This window comes from Euprymna scolopes, chromosome 30, assembly GCF_053919585.1.
Source record: "Euprymna scolopes isolate OS-2025 chromosome 30, ASM5391958v1, whole genome shotgun sequence".
NCBI classification, from domain to species: Eukaryota; Metazoa; Mollusca; class Cephalopoda; order Sepiida; family Sepiolidae; genus Euprymna; species Euprymna scolopes.
Genome location: NC_136511.1, coordinates 51,248,590 through 51,271,000, shown reverse-complemented (window position 1 = coordinate 51,271,000; position 22,411 = coordinate 51,248,590). Strand labels below are relative to the sequence as shown.

At 35.8% G+C, this 22,411-nt stretch overlaps 1 protein-coding gene across 8 annotated transcripts in view; it reads left to right on the top strand.

Moving 5' to 3' along the window:
• Positions 1 to 22,411, top strand: part of LOC145254801 (uncharacterized) — a 456,223-nt gene that overhangs the window by 230,259 nt on the left and 203,553 nt on the right. The gene's annotated exons all lie outside the window — the stretch shown is intronic.

The window sequence follows — 22,411 nt, the reverse complement described above, 5'->3', positions numbered from 1 at the left end:
CATTTTTTTATTCGTTTTCCTACATGTTCCCTCGCCTATGGTTTGGTTTAAGTGTTTTGGCTTAGGGTAGAGCCGTCAGTCTATAGATTTGTTTTGAATTTGCCTGGGGAGGGGGTATTTTACTCGAGTGGGTAACCTGTCGCCACGTTTTAACTTAATTTTCCAACTTTTTCAGGAATAATAAACAGAAATAAAAAAAAACAAAACTGTTTTTATTTTAAATGCAATTAAAAGTTTGATTTATACATATAGCGTTGATTAATCACAAGTGTTGGGTTGTGTTGGAGCCCAACACCCAACAGTAACACCCAACACTATCCCTAAGTTTGAGATTGCAATCGACAGTCACTATTTACTTACGAGGGTGCCTTTACGAACTTTTTTTTTTTTTTTTTTTTAAATCTATTCTGGATTCATTTTCACTTAACAATTTAATAAAGAAAAAATACTATAAAAATTGAACTGAACTTGTAAATCATATCGAAAAAAATATATATATAATACAGTCGGTAAACTGCATAAGTAGTATCCCCATTAGATACAAGGTTGATTTTTTTTAATGGGGAAAAAATCCAGCTTACACCCCAAAAAGGAGTACTCTAGATTGGGACAAAATTTTAAATTGTCACAGTCTAGAAGGATTTCCCCATTCATTGTGCAAGGATAAAAAAGATAAAGTATAGTATCAAAACAGATACTACACTTTGCGACAAACCAAAATGTGGAAGCCCTAAATTCGATTTAGACTCTGGGATAATTTTAAATCTAATTAAGTTTTTGCGAAAAAATTGTAAAATAAAAAAAAAAATGACGATAGATAAATCGACATGATTTCACATTATCGATTTAACAATTTTAGTAGTTACTAGTGTTGGGACGATTAATCGGAATCGGGAAGATTTGAGGGTATCGGAATCGGAAAAATTGATGCCTATTTTCCGATGCCAAAACGATTCTTTTAATTGTCTTTTTTTATTTGATTTTGTTTAAACCAAACTCTTCCATTGCTGGTAATAATGATAAAATAGTAAATATTTATTGATTTTAAATTACCAGTAAAGCTAAAATCGATAGATAGATCACCCTCCACAAGTGTAATTTTACATTTAGGGAAATATCTACATATTTAACATGTGTTTTTACGAAAATCAGGGGAAATAACAATCTTATAGTTAAATAATTAGACATTTATAAAGAATCGGAATCGGTAATTGTATCGGAATCGGAAAAAATATTGGAATCGTCCCATCACTAGTAATTACTGATTAAGGTTAGGGTTTTATGTTATTTTTTTTATTTAATTAGCCTCTAAAAAAAATTAAGTTTAAAAATCTTCATCAAAAAATGAAAATAAAAGGTGGCTTTCAAATCGCAAACTGCTTCGGTCATTTCCTAGATTGTATCGGAGATTCTCCGTCGATACTGTAAATACTAAAAAAGGAGCGAATAAAAAGTAGTTTATGACTTAAAATAAAGTTTCAATTTAGAATTCAAATATTTGGGTTCGTTTGTGCCCCTGGACTCAAGGGACCTAAAGTCTGTGATAAAATATTGGGATCCCTAAAATCTAGAGGTCCTAGGCTTCCAAATTTATTGATAAATTCAGCAGTCTCTGTCAGATTTCATGAGTTTTTATTTTTTTATTTATTTTTTTTATTTTGTGTTTTTTTTTTTTTGTTTTTTTTTTTTTGTTTTTTTAAATGAACATACACCACCGGCACCCACGCCTATTCTACTTGTAGTACTTCACCATTAGGACTATGACAACACAATATTCTTTTCATTGTTTTGGCTCTTGAGTATATATCCCACACAGTTAGACGCAGTAAATCAACCGAGAACCACATCACTCTATATAAAGGCATATAAGATATCAACGGATGGCCAGTGACTCTTTATCTGAGAGCACATTTTTCAAACTGCTTGGCCTAACGTTCACAGGAAACATGAGTTGGAACAATTACATTGAAAGCGTTACCAGGGCCGCTGCGAAGAAGGTAGGCTCTCTCTACCGTGCTAGAAAACTACTAACACTCGAAAGTATCCTGTACCTCTATAAGGCCACCATTCGCCCATGTATGGAGTATTGCTGTCACATTTGAGCTGGTGCATCTGCTACTAGTCTCTTGCTCCTAGACAAAGTTCAAAAGAGAGTCGCAAATCTGATAGGCCTTGAATTGGCATCTAGGCTTCAGCCTCTGTCCCATCGACATAATGTTGCATCCCTCTGCCTGTTATACAAGTATTTTAATGGTGAATGCTCTGGCGAACTGCAGACACTTGTGCCCCCACAACGTAGACACCCTCGACAAACCCGACAGGCAGCTAAATCCTACTCTCACACAGTAGAGATCCCTAGATGTAAAAGATCTTTCTACTCCAGTAGTTTCTTCCCCAGAACCGCTAAACTCTGGAATTCCATTCCAGGCCACTGCTTCCCCAACTGTACTGACATGCAGAAGTTCAAGTGCAACGTGAACTGACATCTTGCTGCCCAAATCCCAACATAGTACCCCAGTAGTTGTTGCCCCTGATAGTAGCCCTCTACACCAAAGTGGCAATGTGCCTTGTTTGGGGTGAAAATGTAATAAAAAAAAAAACCGGATACGCACTTGAGAGTCAAAACAATGAAAAGAATATGCTGTTGTCCTAGCCCTATTCACCATAACCGCCTTTCATTAATTGATGAGAATGAAAACATAGAAAAAAGGTGACTTTAACAAAATTGAGGAGACCCCTTAGATTTTGACATCCTAGATTAGAGTCAACGCTGGGTTGTTGTTTGATGGGCTCCTCAAAATGATTTCTGTCATGCTCTGAGAATCTCATTGGTTATATTTTGTTGTCTTCTTGCTTCAAATGCTGTGTTTGAAAATATCATAGTCACTTTTAATGCTCACATCATACTTCACTTAAAACTAGTATTGCATATACCGGGAGGGTCCCTTAGCCTTTTGGGGACATGGAGATGCTGCATAATTTCATGCAGCGTGTCTTCGGCAAGAATAGACTGGCCGTGCCCACATCTCTTCAGGCATTAGAGCATATACAGCACCTGGTGTTATAGATGGTCACGCATTTTAGCACTCGCCACGTCCAACGTTGTTTAACTTTGCTAATCTAACGGGAACTGGTGTGTCAATGTGATTATGCCGTATAATATTGCACATGCACCTAAACTTAAATTCTGTCAAACTTGCGCTCTTTTACACGATGTCATTAAATTCGAAAACTTGTTTCTCTAGATATATAATGTTAGGTATGTGTGTATGTTAGTGTGTGTGTGTGTATATATATATATATATATATATAAATATATATATTGTAGACCGCAGGGTTTTTTTTACATCAGAGTAAACAGACATTTCTGTCCTGCGGCAGTCATCTGCACCGGCAGAGGTTAGTAATAATACCAAAAAGTGTGTTTGGTTCTACACAAAGCCTTCACCACTATAAACAAATCATCTGTGTGGATTTCCGAGCAACTTAGTTGTTGTGGCAGAACCTATGCAGGTAGTGAATTAACAATATATATATATATATATATATATGTGTGTGTGTGGGATGAAATCTGAAACTAATTACTTGATCACTATAAATTTTTGAACAGAGATTCTAGTTATGAAGGTAAATAATATGGACTGTATTTAGTTTAATTTAATTTTGGGCAAATATGACAAAGGAAGGTTGAGAATTCCTTTCTGGAAATTCAGCGACTCCCTACTTTGATGAAATTTTAACGATATGCATTAGCCATCAATCTGTATAATATTCTGCTTCTTCCTTCTATAGTTAGTCTGTACGTTACGCTTTGAAAAAAGGCCAAGTACAATTTTTGAAGGGCAAGCTGCTTTTAAAAAAAACAAGGCCAAATCCATGAAATTTGGTTTTAAAAAGACAAATCTGTCAACCCTGTACAAGAATGTGAAAGTGACCTCCCTTTGATGTAGCCTCGTTTTCGAATATAATTATAATATATGACCATTGTTGCAAAGATATCAGAAAGGAAGTCATAGTAATTTTGACGTGAGCTGTTCTTCGCGAAAGAAATAAGTAACTGAAACGTTTTATAAAAAAGGAAACATTTGAAAGAAACAGAGGGGAAAAAACATGGTCTGCCAAGAGGTGCTGGATTGAATGATTAAATTAAAGATTGTCTTTTATGATGTGATTTTATTATTTGTATTGCACTATGTAGCACAATATTACTTCCTGAAAAAAAAAAAAAGAAATACTTTGGCTGAGATCGAAACCAAAACCTAAAGACAGTGAATCAAGTACGACAACCATTAGGCTGGCTTGAAACGATCTTTATGAAGTGTTTTCAAACCTTCTTATTCTTAACATAAGGAATCTTGTTATATGAACCATTCATGCATGCACATTCGTGAAACTGTTAGCAAACAGATAAAAATCCGACCCCATCTCATGTACCAATTTTTCAATTTTGACCCCTTATCTGCCCATTTTTTCCAGATGAAAACCAATTAAGAAGATTTCCACATGTCTGAATATCCTATATACCAAATTTCAAGTCTGTAGATCAAAAATTCGATGAGTATACAGGCTGAGAAGTTTTCTCACACACACAGTTTCATATATATATATATATATATATATATATATATATAGAAATGCGGCAAATTTGAGTGATTCCAAGCTTGAGCGAAAACAAAAAAAAAGAAGCTTATTTTTTTATTCAAAATTTTTCATTACTTTTTAATCAAGAGTCAAACCATCACCTTTAACCATAAACTGCCAACAATTATAGCTCGATCCAATTAAAGAAAGATTTATTCATATTTTTTTATTGTGGACTATTATCCTCATCTTACTTAGATGTTGTTTCATGACGTTTCGGCCAACTATTCCTCTGGCCTTCGTCAGGTGGTAACCGTGACGGAATAGGAACTCCAAATATCCTAACTGCATTCTCAGCAATTACTGCCATCCATTGTTGTTGTCTCACCATTTTCTGGCCTTTGGGGCCTGTGGCACAGTGGATAGACGTTGAATCTCTACGGTTTCAGGTGAAAATTGTCTGAAGATAGTGATTTCAACCCTACCCAAAGCCGGCCAGAGGCTTTCTTGGCCAAAACGTGGTGAGACGACAACAACTATGGATGGCAGTAATTGCTGAGAATGCAGTTAGGAGATTCGGAGTTCCTATCCCGTCGTGGTTACCACCTGACGAAGGCCAGAGGAATAATTGGCCGAAACGCTGTGAAACAACAACTAAAAAAGATGAGAATAATAGTCCGCAATAAATAAATTAATAAATAATACTCACCTCAATAATGAATCCCAATTAAATAATAACATAAAGATTAATTCATATTTTTTTTTATTATTTGGACTACTGTTCTCGTCTTGAGTGTTATTTGTACAAAATTTCGGATGATGTAACGTCAGACCTTCTTCAGGTATATATCTTATCTGCAAAGACCCATGGCATAACGGATAAAATATTAGTTGGTAAGATTTTTTTATGGAAATCGCTCAAGACAAGGCATGAAGCCACTTAATTTAAGGAGCTAAAAAGAACGAAAGCTGATTATTACAAAGACAGAATACTGATTTCGATACCCTTAAAGTTCAGATTTTTTCTAATTTCCAGTTCTGCTTCTGATTAATCGTCCCAACACTAATATAAATATATATATATATATATATTTGGGAGCGTAAACAACTAGAGCTCAGGTGTTTGGACAATGTTTTAACATTGTAATTTCGCAGCAGTAGTCAAACAGCATAACACTGCATAGTCTTGAAAAGATCAAGGCTGCAGTTAGAAGGAAAACAGTGAGCAGGAAGAGAGTTCCACAACCTTGCAGAAAGAAGCTACTGGAACAGGAAGTTGTATTACAATGAAGTATTAAAACAGCGAATTGATGAAAATCTCTAAACCAATGAGTCAAACGAGCTGGAACAAAAGAAGCAGGGAGTACATGTCATAATAGTATTTGTAGAACTAGCAAAATCACATCTGTAAGAGAGAGGTTGTAGTGGAGAAGAAAGTGTGGGGCCAATCAAATTACAGATACGTTTCTGCAATTTATCAAGCACCTTCAAATAGGACACCGATTCACCAGCCCAAATAAGACAACAGTATTCCATATATGGTCTGATAGTAGATTTGTTGAGATGGAGAATCGCCTCAGATGTGAGAAAGTTTTTAAGCGATAGAGGAAACTGATTTTACAAGAAGCTGAAAGAGCAATGGATTTAATATATTACACTCTTCTGTAGGTTGAATGGTTCAATTCTCAGTGCAGGCGACGTAAAGTGGTTCACAATTTGAACCATTACACATTGTGATTTTTGAACTGTTAACTTAAACCACCGTGCATTGTAATATGTGAAGTGTTCATAATTTGAACTACAATGCATTAGGATCCTTGAAGTGGTTCATAGTTTAAACCAAGGTGCATTGTGATTTGGAAATGGTTCATAATTTAAACCACCACACATTATGATCCTTGAAGTGGTTCATAGTTTGAGTCTCCATGCATTATGATCCTTGAAGTGATTTCTAATTTGAGCCACCGTGCATTATGATCCTTGAAGTAATTTATAATTTGAGCCACCGTGCATTATGATCCTTGAAATGATTTATAATTTGAGCCTCCTAGCATTATGATCCTTGAAGTGATTTCTAATTTGAGCCACCGTGCATTATGATCCTTGAAGTGATTTATAATTTGAGCCACCGTGCATTATGATCCTTGAAATGATTTATAATTTGAGCCTCCTAGCATTATGATCCTTGAAGTGATTTCTAATTTGAGCCACCGTGCATTATGATCCTTGAAGTGATTTATAATTTGAGCCACCGTGCATTATGATCCTTGAAATGATTTATAATTTGAGCCTCCTAGCATTATGATCCTTGAAGTGATTTCTAATTTGAGCCACCGTGCATTATGATCCTTGAAGTGATTTCTAATTTGAGCCACCGTGCATTATGATCCTTGAAATGATTTATAATTTGAGCCTCCTAGCATTATGATCCTTGAAGTGATTTCTAATTTGAGCCACCGTGCATTATGATCCTTGAAGTGATTTATAATTTGAGCCACCGTGCATTATGATCCTTGAAATGATTTATAATTTGAGCCTCCTAGCATTATGATCCTTGAAGTGATTTCTAATTTGAGCCACCGTGCATTATGATCCTTGAAGTGATTTATAATTTGAGCCACCGTGCATTATGATCCTTGAAATGATTTATAATTTGAGCCTCCTAGCATTATGATCCTTGAAGTGATTTCTAATTTGAGCCACCGTGCATTATGATCCTTGAAGTGATTTCTAATTTGAGCCACCGTGCATTATGATCCTTGAAATGATTTATAATTTGAGCCTCCTAGCATTATGATCCTTGAAGTGATTTCTAATTTGAGCCACCGTGCATTATGATCCTTGAAGTGATTTATAATTTGAGCCACCGTGCATTATGATCTTTGAAGTGGTTCATAATTTGAACCACTATGCATTGATTATGATCCTACAAGTTATCTACAACTTTAATCATTATATATTTTAATCCTTCAAATCGTCCATAAGTTGAATTATCAAGTATTATGATCCTTGAAGTTGTCCAATATTTGAATCAATATACCGGACGTAGTTCATAATTTGAACCACTATGCATTAATTATGATCCTTAGAATTGTCCATGATTTAAATCACCAAACTTGAACGAGTTACAGAAAATACGTTCAAGTACTATGGCCCGCTTTTTTGCTAACTTCAAATGATATGCCTCTATCATTCTTCTAAAATTCCTAATCCGATCAGCCTTACCACACCCAAAACAAATGCGTTTATCTCTCAGATGAGTGATGAGGTATACTAACTATGACATTGTTATGCAGGAACATATGTTTTGATAGCAAACAATATCAGCATCTGAATAATATGACATAATACTTAAACTGCTTTGTTCTTGCGTGCATGCTTATTGAATGTTTTAAATTGTGGGAGGAAGGGCGAATAAGGGGAATGGAGATAGAGGGTTAGAACTTATGGAAAGAGAGGACTAGACGGAATAGTAGTATTAACAGCACAAAATGATGGAAATAAATAAATGACGTAAATAAAGAAAAGAAAAGAAAAAAGACTAAAGAAATAGCAATGTCAGCATAAGAGAAACAAATGATGTGGATGACAGAAATAAATAAATGATGTAAATTATGAAGAAAAGTCACACATGTGGCGGTATAAGACGAGTAAATAAGTAAATAGTGTTCAGAAAGAATACATATAGATATAAATATATATATATATTAGTGATGGGACAATTCCAATATTTTTCCCGATTCGAATACAATTACCGATTCTAATTCCGATTCTTTACAAATCTCTAAATATTTAACAATATTCCCGATTATCGTAAAAACGCATGGCAAATGTGCAGATAGTTTTGCAAGCATAAAAATGTTCTTGTAGGAGATGTTATTATAGATTTTAGTTTTACTATTAGTTTAAAATCGATAAATATTTTTTTATCATTATTACCAACAGTGAAGATTTTGCTTTAAACAGAATCTAATAAAAAAGACAATTAAAAGAATCGTTTTTGGCATTGGAAAATAGACACAAATTATTACGATACTGATTTCGATACCCTCAAAGTTCAGATTTTTTCTAATTTTCAGTTCTGTTTCTGATTAATCGTCCCAACACTAATATATATATATATATATTCGGGAGCGTAAACAAATAGAGCTCAGGTGTTTGGACAATGTTGAAACATTGTAATTTCGCAGCAGTAGCCAAGCAGCATAACACTGAGAAGTGCTGACTGTCGCCTAGGCGGCCGAGTTTCAATCCTGGCTTGAGGTAATTGCTAGTCTCAAAGAACTGATGAGCTGTGATCCAGCTAAATAGTACCATATATGGATGACTATATATATATTTAATAGTGATCATTTTAAACAAATGTTAACTACTCGGTGTTAATCAAAAAATAAATTCTCAATTATATTTTAGACCAATTTTTCTTGTTTTTGTTTTTGCAAATAATGTTTTCGAATAACCCTTTCAATTAACAAATAATAAAATCAAACTGCTTTCATTATTAGAACTTTTTCTTTTGAAATTATTTTTAATAATCAAATCAAATTGAAAGGCAAATTGCAACGCAGTATTATGAAAAATAAACAAATATTTATTTGTTTAAAATTGATATATTTCGGAGTTATCCTCCTTCCTCAGAATTTTGTACATTTTTTTCTTTTTTTTTCTTTCTTGCCATGATGTTAAGATTGGAGAAAAGAAAATCAGTTAGTAAAAGTTAGCCTGTTGTCTTTCTGCAGTGTTATTTTTAAATGCCGGAAAATTTTAAACAAATAAATATTTGTTCATTTTTCATAATATCGCATTGTAATTTGGTTTTCAAACGTATCTCATATGTATTTTATTTTATAATTCAATCAATTTTTACAAAAGTGTTGCTAAAAATCTAAGCATAAATTCATAATATTTTCAAAGTAAAGCATTTATTGAAATAAATGAATACTTGCCGACCAATTATAATAGCTTTACAATTAAAACAACCAAAATTAATGTTTATTAGTGAAAATAAGAAATAAATATTGAATAGTTATATTTATAAACTAGCAGGCTGTCTAGCGTTGCCCAGTCGTAAAGTATGCATAAACATTATATTGTAATTCATACAGAAACTGAGACATGTGCATGCGAGTATTATGTTTTTTTCTTAACAGTTCACTTCTTGTAAGTAAAAGAAAATACTCGAGCTGAGATGGAAATCAAAACCTAAAGGCCACGAGTCAAGTACGATAACTATTAGGCCAACTTGACACGTCTTTAAAAAGTGTTTTCAAACCTACTTATTCTTAACATAAGTAATCTATCATGTGAACGATTCACGCATGCGCATTTGTGAAACAGTTAACAAACATAAAAATCCGATGACCTCCACGTACCAAGTTTTCAATTTTGACCTCTTAGCAGTCCTTTTTACCGGATGAAAACCGATTAAAGAGTTTTCCACGTCTGAATACCCTGTATACCAAATTTCAAGCCTGTAAATCAAAAACTCGTTGAGTATATAGGTTGAGAAGTGTCCTCACGCACACACACACATACACACACACAGATTTTTATAGATATATAGATTAATTGATATAATAAAATATATAATAATAATAATATATAGTTCAATACCTATTATTAACAATTATTTATTTTCCCACATAAGACACACGAGCTTTTATTTCAAAATATCTTGCATTGACTGAATCGATCAATTTCATTAATTGATTATTTTTATTTTTGATATATTATATATGAATTATTTTCGTTTTTATTGACCAGCAGGCTGCCCAGTGTTAATCGGTCATAAAAATATGTTTAATCAATTCATGCAGATTTTGTATATATTATATCATAGAGCAAATTTTATATTAATTATTCTATTGTACCTAATATATATAGTGATTTCAAACATGATTTTGGTGCTATCAGCTGGAATTGAAACCAAAACATTCAGCGCTCCAGGTTTAGTCATTATTTGGTGCTTAAGGTTTCATCAGTATTGTCTCACTATCAAAAGATGGATAAAAAAAAAAAAAAAAATTAAGCAACTTCAAGCTAAAGATGTGTATGTACGCATGCTCTGAAGTTAGTCAATTAACTCGTGCCACATCGTGCATATAAAATGACCACAGATATTTATTTATTTGCAGACTGTTATCCTCATCTTTATAGTTGGTGTTAACCGCGATATGATAGGAATACTGAGTCTCTTAATTATATCTTCATTAATTACTATCTTCTATAGTTGTAGTTGTCTCACCACGTTTTGGCAAACTAATCCGCTTTGAGTAGGATTGAAACCGCTATCTTCGGACAATGCTCATCTGGAACAGTAGAGATTGAACACCTCTATCGACTGTGCAATGGGCCATGACGGGTGATCAAGATTAGATTTTATGGTCTTATATAAACACCTCCTCAGCAACTCTCTTCACCTGTTTTCGTTCTGATTTTTCACCATATTACTACTCTCCTAGGCCCACAATCAATCATAGTCAGATACAGTTCATGTTGGTGATGCATGATATCAATGGTCAGTCAATTTTCTGCAACATGCAATTCCTCTTTTTCATGTTTAGCTAGCGCAAGGTCAATTGACTGACACTCCCTACATTGCTCCACTACCTCTTGAACATCTTCCGTCATGATGTGCAGATTCACTTTTCTCGCTAGATATAGAGTTTGTTCCTATCCAAAATGATGCATCTTATGCAGATCCTTTAGTTGTTTTACTGCACAGCACACCAGACTTTCTTTACTCTGGTTAGCCCATCTGCTTTATTTTTTTACGATGGGACCAAAGTGAGAGTTACCTTCAGTTTGAATTTTCATATCAAGTTTTCCAGTGCGCCAAGTCGATGCTTGATAAGCATTTCTGCTGCCCCTCTTGTCTTGATCCGCTTATCTCCTGACACCTCCGATTCAACCTATGATGCTACTGTCACTGAGTCTGTTCGAACATCCCCTACCTGTAGCCCCATTTTAAAGCCAGATTAATGCCCTTCATTTGCTAGTGTCACTTTATATTACCTTTACACGGCTCTCTTTTGTATACCATTCTCCTTTTACAGGGTCCATAATTATTCAATTTCATAATAATTTCCTGTAACATGAGCAACACTTCTTAGCCAAATGCATTTTACGATCAGTCCGTACCAGTCTCACTTTTGATAAAACTGCATGCAGTTTGCAACTGCCCAACTACAGGGTAATGGCCAACCAATCTTCCGCATATCGAAAAAGTTCTCTCTTGGCTAGGCCATCCTTGGCTTTGGGGATCTCGTTTCCTCATTTGAACATCAACTTTTCTGCCTTATTCCACTGCAATCTCAATCCCAAAACTATTCAGTTTTCCAATGATTCGCACGGTTTAGCTGTCAATCTGTATGTTTTTACAGTCTCTCACCCTTTCTGCCATCACCTCAGTCTCGTCCACCAGTATATTCATCGATATAAGAGCAGGTGGCTCTCTTAATCACATCATCTTTGGTCAACACTGTCTTACAAACTGTCGTCATAATTTTTGGTGCAGAATTCAGACCAAATTCTAATCTGGTCAAACAATAAATTCGACCTTTATACTTGGCCAATTGATACCACCATAGTTTTTCGTCCACATGAATTTGACAATCGGCTGACTTTAAGTCCACAATTTTAGTTGTCCGTTCCATTCTCTTCTACTCTCACATAATTTCTCCACACACGTCAGCTCCATCTTTGGTGTGACAAGCCACATATTTGTTCAATTCTCGGAAATACAACACTGGCCTGGCTTTCTTTTTAGTAGGTTAAACCATGGCCATCAGTGGTAGACTTCCTCCAACCTTCCCTGACCATGGTATTAAGCTATCTTCACTGATCCACCTTTCAACTTCTTTCTCAAACTGTGATCCTATCTCTCCTTTTAGTGTGCTTTTGTAGCAGTTAACTCGGTTTGTCAACACAGGTTGTTCTGTGGTCCATCGCTACTCTACCATCCACTTGTCACCATCAAAATAGGCTCAAAAATCTTTATCCTCGATCTGATATGGGCTGGGTTTCGTCCATTGAATAATATTGATACTGGTTGTATTTATCATCCTTGGTACACCCTGGTTGCCAAACTTCACCTGACCATTAGCAATTGTAGCTCCGCTCAATCGGTTTATCACATTTAGGCTCAGTAGCACGTCGATTCCCGCAATAAGCTTATTCAGCACAATCACTCTGAGTCGCAGTGGCATATTCCTCACTACAATCTCGGCATCAGCCTCTCAACAACACTCCACCTCTCCGCCATCTACTGCTCTAATATTACTGGTTCCATTTCAAGAGTCAGTGACACTGGTAGTACGTAGTGATACTCTAGCCCTCTGTCCATTAACAGTGATCACTATCTATGGTAACAAATCCTCACACACAAGGGTGACTACTGACGCAATAGCACTCATTTCCCGGCATCAAAGAGCAATCCTTTCTAATGTACCCAATCTGACTACACCGAAAATAGATGATGCCTGGTCACGGCTCTTTACAGTCTCTCATCTGAAGCATTTACTGGTAAATTTACAACTTTGTCTTCTAACCATCTGCCCCTCTTTGCTGAGATTATTTACCGTACAGGCTTCAATTACTCCCAGTTTACCAGGATGTTTTGCCAGCACTCTGGCATACCTCAAAATCTCCTCTACCTCCATAGTTTCAATCCCAGTCAGTCGTTGCAGTTCCATAGAAATGCAATCAAGGAAAACACTCATGATAGTCAACTTAACGGTCTTCTCAAGATTGCATCCAGTATATCCAGTCAATCTTGCTAGATGCTTTGTTTCTGCTGCATATGCGCCATCGATTCTTCGGTCCAGGTAACTCTTCTAAACTTATTATTAGGCTATGACAAGAGAATATTCTTATCGTTGTTTTGACTCTCGAGTACATATCCAACACAGACACAGTTAATCAATCGAGAACTGCATCACTCTATATAAAAACATGTAAGATATTAACTGATATATATTCAAGAATCAAAATAATGATAAGAATATTCTCTTGCCATAGCTCTACCGATCATAAACCTCAAAAGCGCTCTCTAAAAATGTGGTCTTTAATCTGTTTTTTATGCTCTCGACATCAGTCTGGTTTGTCTCTCCCATTTCCAGGTAGGCCGCTAATGCATTCTCTTCCAAATACATTAGAATCAATGTTGCTACGTCTTCAATTATTTTTCAGATTTGCAATCAGTGTTAGCTTATTAACCCATGCGACCACATCACCTTCAGTGAATGGTCTCAGAATGTTTACTGCTTAAACCTTACCTGTTATCCCATTTTCTCCTTTTGCCGAAATAGCTTGTGGTAAAAAAAATGTTAACTAGCACACTGCTGCCAAAACCGCACTACTCCGAATTTAGACTTTCTGTTATCAAAATTTGCTCCTCTGACATCAAAATCAATAATGATCCTATCTCTGAAAAATCAGGCTTTTTATATTCAACCGGAAGCATCTCATTTGCATATTATGTGACAATATTTCAAACATATAAAGAGAAAGGCGGTCATTTTTTTTCTTTCTTGTCTATACGACACTCTGCACACAAACAGGTTTGTCCTAATTTGTAATCATAATCTATTTATTATTTATCAACTAAAATTACTAACCTGCTCGGTTTATGTTAAAATTCCACAGTTAACACATTTTTCTTGCTAGCCAAACATTTTTCTATTCACAACATTTTCCCCTTATTGCATTTTTCACATTCACCATATAGTGTTTGATAAACAATTAATAATAACTAGCGGGACCTGTAGAAATTCCACAGTGCCTGGCCCTGTCGGTGGGGCATTAGAATACGCCGACTGTCCCCCTGTAGAGGGTAAAAATCCCTCAATGGGGGTCCTGGATATGACCTTAAACTATATCCAGTGGTGAGGCCCCAGCTTGTGGGCTTTGGGGAGTGTGGAGCCACCCTTTAATTACCATTGCTCCCAGGTCCACTCTGACCCGGAGTGGTAGTACCTATGGGTTAAATAGAAACCGACGTGAAAACAACAAATATATTCTATTAAAAAAATTTTCTTCAAAATCTTTGGATTCGGCATTAAATAACCCAAAAAGGGTTGATATGCCATAAAACAAAAACCAACCAACCAACCAACCAATCCACAGTGCCATCTTTCATATTTCTGCTCAACATTATATGGACGTTCAGCATAAATGGAGATCCTGTGATAGTTTTGTTAAAACTGTAAAAGAATCTATCGAAGTAATCTGGTTAGTGTCAGAATATATCTGGTTATTACGGATTATCTCCACACATCTTTATAGGAGTTGGTAACATATTTTCATTGTATGGATGCCTGACGTGAATTGACCCCCCCCCCACGATATCATTATAACATCTTTAGATAGAACAGATACTACCCTTGGATCCTAACCAGAAGACCAAGAAATATATTTTAGTTTCACGTACAACACAAAAGTGGCATTATATTTATTTTTTTATTTTTATTTAATTTTTTTTTTTTTTTTTTTTTTTTTTTAACATTGTGACTTTGGTGATCGGGAGATCCTATTTATTAAAAAGGAGGATAGAAGGTGATAACACTCTAAGAATATTAAATTAGCTTCTCTATATGCTAATTTAATGTTCATAGTATGTAATCACCTTCTATCGTCCTTTTTAATAAATAGGATTTCCCAATTGAATAGTTTATAATCTGGAAACCGTGATACAAGTATGTGCGTACGTTAAAGGTACTAGGACATTAATACATAGATAATAATAATAATTTCTTAGGTCGCCTGGAATTGCCCTGGCGTGTCCAACATAACACTAGGGACATCCAGGTTGTAAGTTTGTGTTGCTAACCACTGAACCACCGTCACTTCGCACTAAACCGAATATGATAATATAGCCCTTTGTGCAGCACATTACACATACGACTGACAGCATTATGTACAAATTAGTGATGGGACGATTCTGATACAATTTCCGATTCTGATACAATTTCCGATGCTATACTAAATTCCTGATTCCAATACAATTACTGATTCCGATTCCAATTATTTATAAATTCCTAAATATTTAAGTAAAGAGTTGTTATTTTCCCCACAATTATCGTAAAAATACACGTTAAATGTGCCAATATTTTCTCAAACGTAAAAACACACTAGTGGGGGGGAGGGGGGATCCATAAATTTTAGCTTTAGTTTTAATTTAAAATTAATAAATGTTTATTATTTATTAGTAACAGCAGTAGAAGATTTTGGTTTAAACAAAAATAAAATAAAATAAAAATGATAAAGGAATCGTTTTTAACATTGGAAAATAGACACAATTTTTTCCGATAATGATTCCGATACCTCAAAAAGTTCTGATTTTTCCGATTCCAATTAATCATCCTAACACTAGTACTAACGCATTTCAATGTGAGAAGCATAAAACGCATTTTTTTTTTTATTATTACGAGTGGCTAGATTGATTGATGTGTGCGTATAAGACAAGAAAAAGCATGACAGAAAATAGGTAGACGCATTACAAATGTCTGAAAGTAGAAGCCGCACAATGATGACTCAAAACGTGCATAGCAGATTGTGCAGCATGCGTGCTCACCAGCCTGCCGGGTGGAAATTTGACTAAAAGTCCTGTGTTCTTGCAAATGTCATAAACAAGCAACATCTGATGTGAATTAAGCAAGCTAGCGAAACTTCTTTTTGTGACGAACAAAAATGGGTTACCTTGAAACAGACATGGCCGTCTGTGTGCTGTTTGCAGGAAAGAAGACAATGTTAGCAGGGTACATTCATGTGAATCAGATTCTGTTGTTGGCGTTTTTTGCAGGAATGATCGCGTGAAGGTTGTCAACATCTGTAGGCGAAAGTAGTACTATGGAACCGTTTTCTCTAAGCAATAAGCCAACAGTTGTGACTATTGTTAAGATGACTTTTTTCCTGTTGACTGAGGTGTATTATCCTTGTCTTGTGCTATTCTAGGCGGTCCATGCTCTCAGTCTTCTCTTCTTGAGAAGAGATTAGTTTATTGCTAATCGCCTGAGACGCCCCTATTGGAGAATTTCATGGAATTAATGCGAATTGCCTGAGGCGCTCCTACTGGCGAATTCCATGAAATTAATGCTAATCGTCTGAGACGCCCCTACCAGAGAATACTCACCCATTTTTTGGGAGCCAAAGTGCTGTTTCTGTGGGTGCTAGCCCTTCAAATCGCACTTTCTGCCCTTTGTGTCACATCATCATAATGCAGGAGGGAGATAAATAAATTTATAAATTTGAATTTGGCACATCCACATTATCAGTTAGGGGTGTTACCTGTCCTAGAAATAATTTTAAAGACTCTAAATACCTTTTTGTTGTCAACGGAAATAATGAATTGCTTCGAAAAAGACTTGGCATTCTGTGTGCCTGGAAACATGACTGGAAAATGCTTAGAGACGTTGTAATAGAGAAATAAACATCCTTAATCTTGAATTGCCTAGTTCTATCAAGAGTTATGCCCCCTTTGATAATTGTTAGATTAGGAAAAAAAAATAGCTTATTCCCATAGATGGCGCTGTTGCTAATTTCTTTATTACAACAGAGACAATATATAGGAATATATTATTTCCGTTATTAGCTAATCAACAGAAATAATGTTAATGACTGGAAAATTTTGTTGTTGTTGTTGTTGTTGTTCTTCTTCTTTATCTTTATCATCATCATAAACAGTTTAACACGCTGGCATGTATTGGGCGGCTTCTAGAAATTTAATTCCAAACTCTACCATTTCTAGCCAGGTTTTTATTTATTTCTCATTTCGTCAAATTCATTCTAATCATTTCCCCCCCATGTTTTCTTTGGATTTTGCTCTTATCAACTGACTTTGCTACCTCAACTGATACAACTACTAACCCTAGTACAGTTATCTAATTTTTTTTTTTTTTTTTTTACATGGAAATCACCACTTATCAAGGCTTAGAGGCCACTCGGAGATAAGGGTTATTGCATGTACAGTAATCAAATGAACAATATTGTAGTAATCGTTAGTAATGGAGATCTGATAAAATGTCTTACTTAAGGGGGCAGTTCATTAGGAATTTGCTAACGTTGGAATTGAAGACATCCAAGTTGTAGTCAGGTGGGAAACAGGCAAACGGAACAGAGTTCCACAGTCGTGCACTTCTAAGAAAGAATCTTTGTTCATGGAATCTACGTTTTGATTTAGGCACAGATAAAGAGTGAGGAAAATTACTGACTGTGATTTCAACTAGACGGGTGTTTTTCGTGAAAGATTGGCGAAGGGGGACCAGAGATTGAAGCTCAGCTGAGCACTTCCCATAAAGATAATGATAAAATAAAGACAGGCTCACAACGTCCCTTCTGTAGGAGAGAGATTGCAGGGAAGAGAAAAGGGCATCCCTCACTAGGCTACAAAGTCTATTTTGTACTCTGTGAAGGCAGGATAGGCTGTTTTTAGCAGCTCCAGCCCAGATGTGGCAGCAGTACTCCATCCTTGGACGTACTTGGCTTTTATATAGATAGAGAATTGAATCAGCAGTGAGATATCTACTGGAGCGGTAGAAGGATCCCACCATTTTTCCAGCGACCTTGGCAACAGATTTTATGTATGTGTTCCATTTAAAATCAGTCACAAGCCATCAAACAGCCAGCATCTAAAAAATTCCGAACTAAAATAACTAGACATTTCAGTGTGTTAAAAACGAGCAAAAGTTATAGTCCGTTTACTTAGAATGAGTGCTTTATGTCAAATTTCTAGAATAAAAATAGTATTGTATCTATTAATCCGTAACTGATAACAGATGACATAATACTGTGTCGAATTGATATTATAATACTTTATTCGTCGCACCTTATCATAACAAATGTCTATACAAGATTTTAGCCTGATCGGCCCAGTAGTTTCCAAGAAAAAGTGGAACGGATAGATTTAAGGAAATATAATATAGATTATTCTAGCAATAGGATTTCACTTGGCAACTTTATTTGCATTAAATAACCCAGTCTCGTCAAACAAACCAAACCAAATATGACCATTTCAAACTTAAGCATGATAGATCGACGAAACAGCTATCGCAAATTTAAGCACAACAAACCGACGGAAATCAATGTTCGATTCTAGCGTGATAGACCAATAAAAATACTTTAATAGAGTGACGGACCAACTGACAACGCCTCTTATTCTATATATGTTCATGAAATCTGTATGCTAAGTAATAAAAATTCTATTTCACACTGAATCCTAATGGATAGATAAACAGGGCCTCTTAGACGCATCAAAAAATAATCTCTTTGAGAATATGATTTAATAATATCTCTGAGGCCAGTGACGTAGGTTTGGTTACAGACAGACAGCAAATCTCCGTTTTCCTGTGATTAGTATCTCTTTGAAAGACAGGAATCATCTCGTTGATTAAGAATGAAAACGCCGACCCTTTTGTTGTGTAAACATCAGAATGACGGATCTCATCGTTTTACCAGCGTGAAGAGGGAGGGGCATCTTCTCTTATATCTATATTTTGGAATGGAATGGCGAGGGTTTATATTTAGCCGGGGTGGTTGTCGAGGGTAGAGGGTTGGCAGTGTATATTGTATATCATAACAGATGTAATAATGGCCGTCACAATGACTTGGTTGTTGGAACATGATATATGTTTACTGAAACATGTATTACCACCCCCACTACAACAGATGTTTGTATACACAGCAATATACGGATACAATTATGTCATAAACGTACAATCTCACACACGCGAGCGCGCGCACACACATATACATCTATTATATAAATCTCACCTGTCTTTTTAAATGTATGTATGTATGCATTTTCAGGTCATGTTATATGCTACTGGTACCATGTAACCCAGTACTACCTGCCTCATGGTTAGGTCACCAGCGACTAAACTGGTTCCCCCACCAGACTTGTTTGGTGAGAAGGATGGCTAGTCTCCCTGAAGGATTAAAAACAAGACCTTCCAAAGGGCGAATGAACCCTTTTTCGGGGTCAACGGCCAACTAGCACCGTGTGTGTTTGCGGGTATGTATATTTGTGTTGGGGTGGAGAGGGCTCCCGTAAGCCGTGGTGAAGGCAACCTTTCTAGGAGAAGCAAATCTCTGATTTAAAACACCATAAAGCGGGAGACCAGTACCCACATTAAGCTGGTCTGTAGTTTAACTTGTTGCTGGCTGTTTTGCTCTTGCTTGTTGCTGGATCTCAACATTTTGAACCGAGAGAGAGACTTAATTGTCGTACAAAGCTAAGACTCTGTAACATCATCTGTGTAAAGATACTCACGGATTTGTCTATTAAAATGATCCTGTGGCGATGGAAGTAATTTTTGGGCTCATGGACTTTAAGTGTCTGAGGGAGTGGCACTCGTCTGACAAGACGTTGCAATCATCATCATGTATGTATGTCGGTATGTATGTCTCGCTAAAACCTTTCTCAGCGGCATCGGACTGGGTCGAAATCAGTATCGTCTTGGTCGAATAATATGTGAAAATGAGAATTATTTCTTATTATTGACGTTCACGATGAGGAAGGGTAGCAAAAATTTGTTCCTTCATGACAATTTAACCAAACACGCATGCGCAAAAAACGTTCTTGCTTGAATTGGTTTAAATAGAAAAAAAGGACATTACTTCACTCACGCGATCGTAGAGTAGTGATTATAGTGACAGCGTCGTTGTCTTAAAGTTTCACGTTTGCACCGACATACCAGACATGTTTTTTTTTTTTTTTCAATTTTTAAAGTTTTAATATTTAAACAGGGTTATTTATACCATTTTTTTTCGTTCACTTATTCTTTATTTTCCATCACGTTCGCTGTTTTTTTTTTTTTTTTTTTTTTTTTTTGTTATTTTCCGATTTTTTAAAGAAGGTTTAACATTTAAACAAGATTATCTCGGTCGCTTATTCTTTATTTTCCATTTAATTATTGTTTTGATTTAAACCCCCCCCCATACACACACACTTCATAACACCCGGGCAACGCCGGGTACCCCCGCTTGTTATGTATAAGTCAGGTTAAAGGTATTCAAGAGTGATAACTAATGAATTTAACGAGGTTATTAAGAGTGCTCAATAATAGAAGAGCAAGATATATTTTTATTACATGGTCGCGACACTGGACATATTAATGTTTCAGATAAATGATCGGTTAAAACCAGAAGTCCTCGTCAGGCGATTTAATAAATGGTTGCTTTTCACAGAAGAAACCATTCATTTATTTTTTTATTGCAATTTCACCCCAAACAAGGCACAGAGCCCCTTCGATATAGAGAGTTACTATTTGGGATATAATTTGTAGGGACACTATGTAGGGAGTTGAGCAGCAAGGTGTCTGTTCACATTACACTTGAACATGTCAGGAAAGCAGAATCCAGGAGGGAATTTCAAAATCTAGCAGTTTGAGAGAAGAAACTATTAGAGTAAAAGGCTTTCCAGCATCAAGGGATCTCTACTATGTAGGGGTGAGATTTTGTTGCTTGTAAGAGTATTTATGTCTAGTAGGGTACAAGGGCTTGGGGTTCATCGGAGCATCTTCCATTAAAATACTTGTAAAATAAACATAGGGATACAACATTCCGTCGATAAGACAGGGGTTGGAGTTTGATAGAGCTGGGACTATCAGATTGGTGATGTTTTTTTTTTAACCCTGTTTTGGAGAAAAAGGCTAGTAGCAGATGCACCAGCCCAAATATATATTAATTTTTTCATCATTTTGTTCAATCTAAGGATGGGGTATCCAACCGGATGTCAAACATTCGCTTACTATCTCATAGATTCTAACCGAGAGATCTTTTTTAAGATTCTTACCGTTCCTTTAAGTGCAATTGCTTGAATCTCTCTTGCACTTGGTTAACCGGGTACATTTTCAAAGTAATATTTGAAATTCTTTTTTAAGAGTCTAGTTGCTCCCATAATTACTGGAATAATGAAGATCTTCCTAAGATTCCAGTTTCTTTTTGTGCAAGAGACCCCAGTATTTTGTTACCTGTTCCCTTTCAGCTTTGTTTAACCCAGGCATAATTGGGGGACACGAACTTCTACTAAGGTTGCTTCTTTCTTCTTCTTGTCCCATATTACTATGTCAGGTTTATATATCCGTTTTATACAGAAGATAGGAGTAATAAAATGATTAACATAAGGAAAAGAAGATAAACGTTTACACACACACACACACACACAAACACACACACACACGTTCTGTTGGTGAACGGCTACTATACGACGCAACACAATGGAGTGTGTAAATATCTCCACTGGATGATGTGAAATCTTTAATATCAAATGCAACAACAAGTCCTGGGAACATGTAACAAAAACGTATAGTTGAAAATAAATCATACACTAACCACTAAGACTATGCAATTATTACGGCTACATACCTAGAAAACGGATATATAAGCCTGACATAGTAATATGGGACAAGGAGAAAGAACCAACCTTAGAAGTTCGTGTCCCCCAATTATGCCTGGATTAAACAAAGCTGAAAGGGAACAGGTAACAAAATACTGGGGTCTCTTGCACAAAAAGAAACTGGATTCTTAAGATCTTAATCATTACAGTAATTATGGGAGCAACTGGACTCCTGAAAAAGAATTTCAAAACTTACTTTGAAAATGTACCCGGTTAACCAAGTGCAAGAGAGAGATTCAAGCAATTGCACTTAAAGGGACGGTAAGAATCTTTAAAAAAAGACCTTCTCTTAGTCTATCTCTTTGTCTGCTCCACTTTTTATTGGAAACTACTGAGCCAATGTAGCTGAAATTTTGTATGAACTTTTATTATTATAAGGTGCAGCAAACTAAGTATTATGGTATACATTCGATGCGCAGTTAGGGATTAATAGGGATT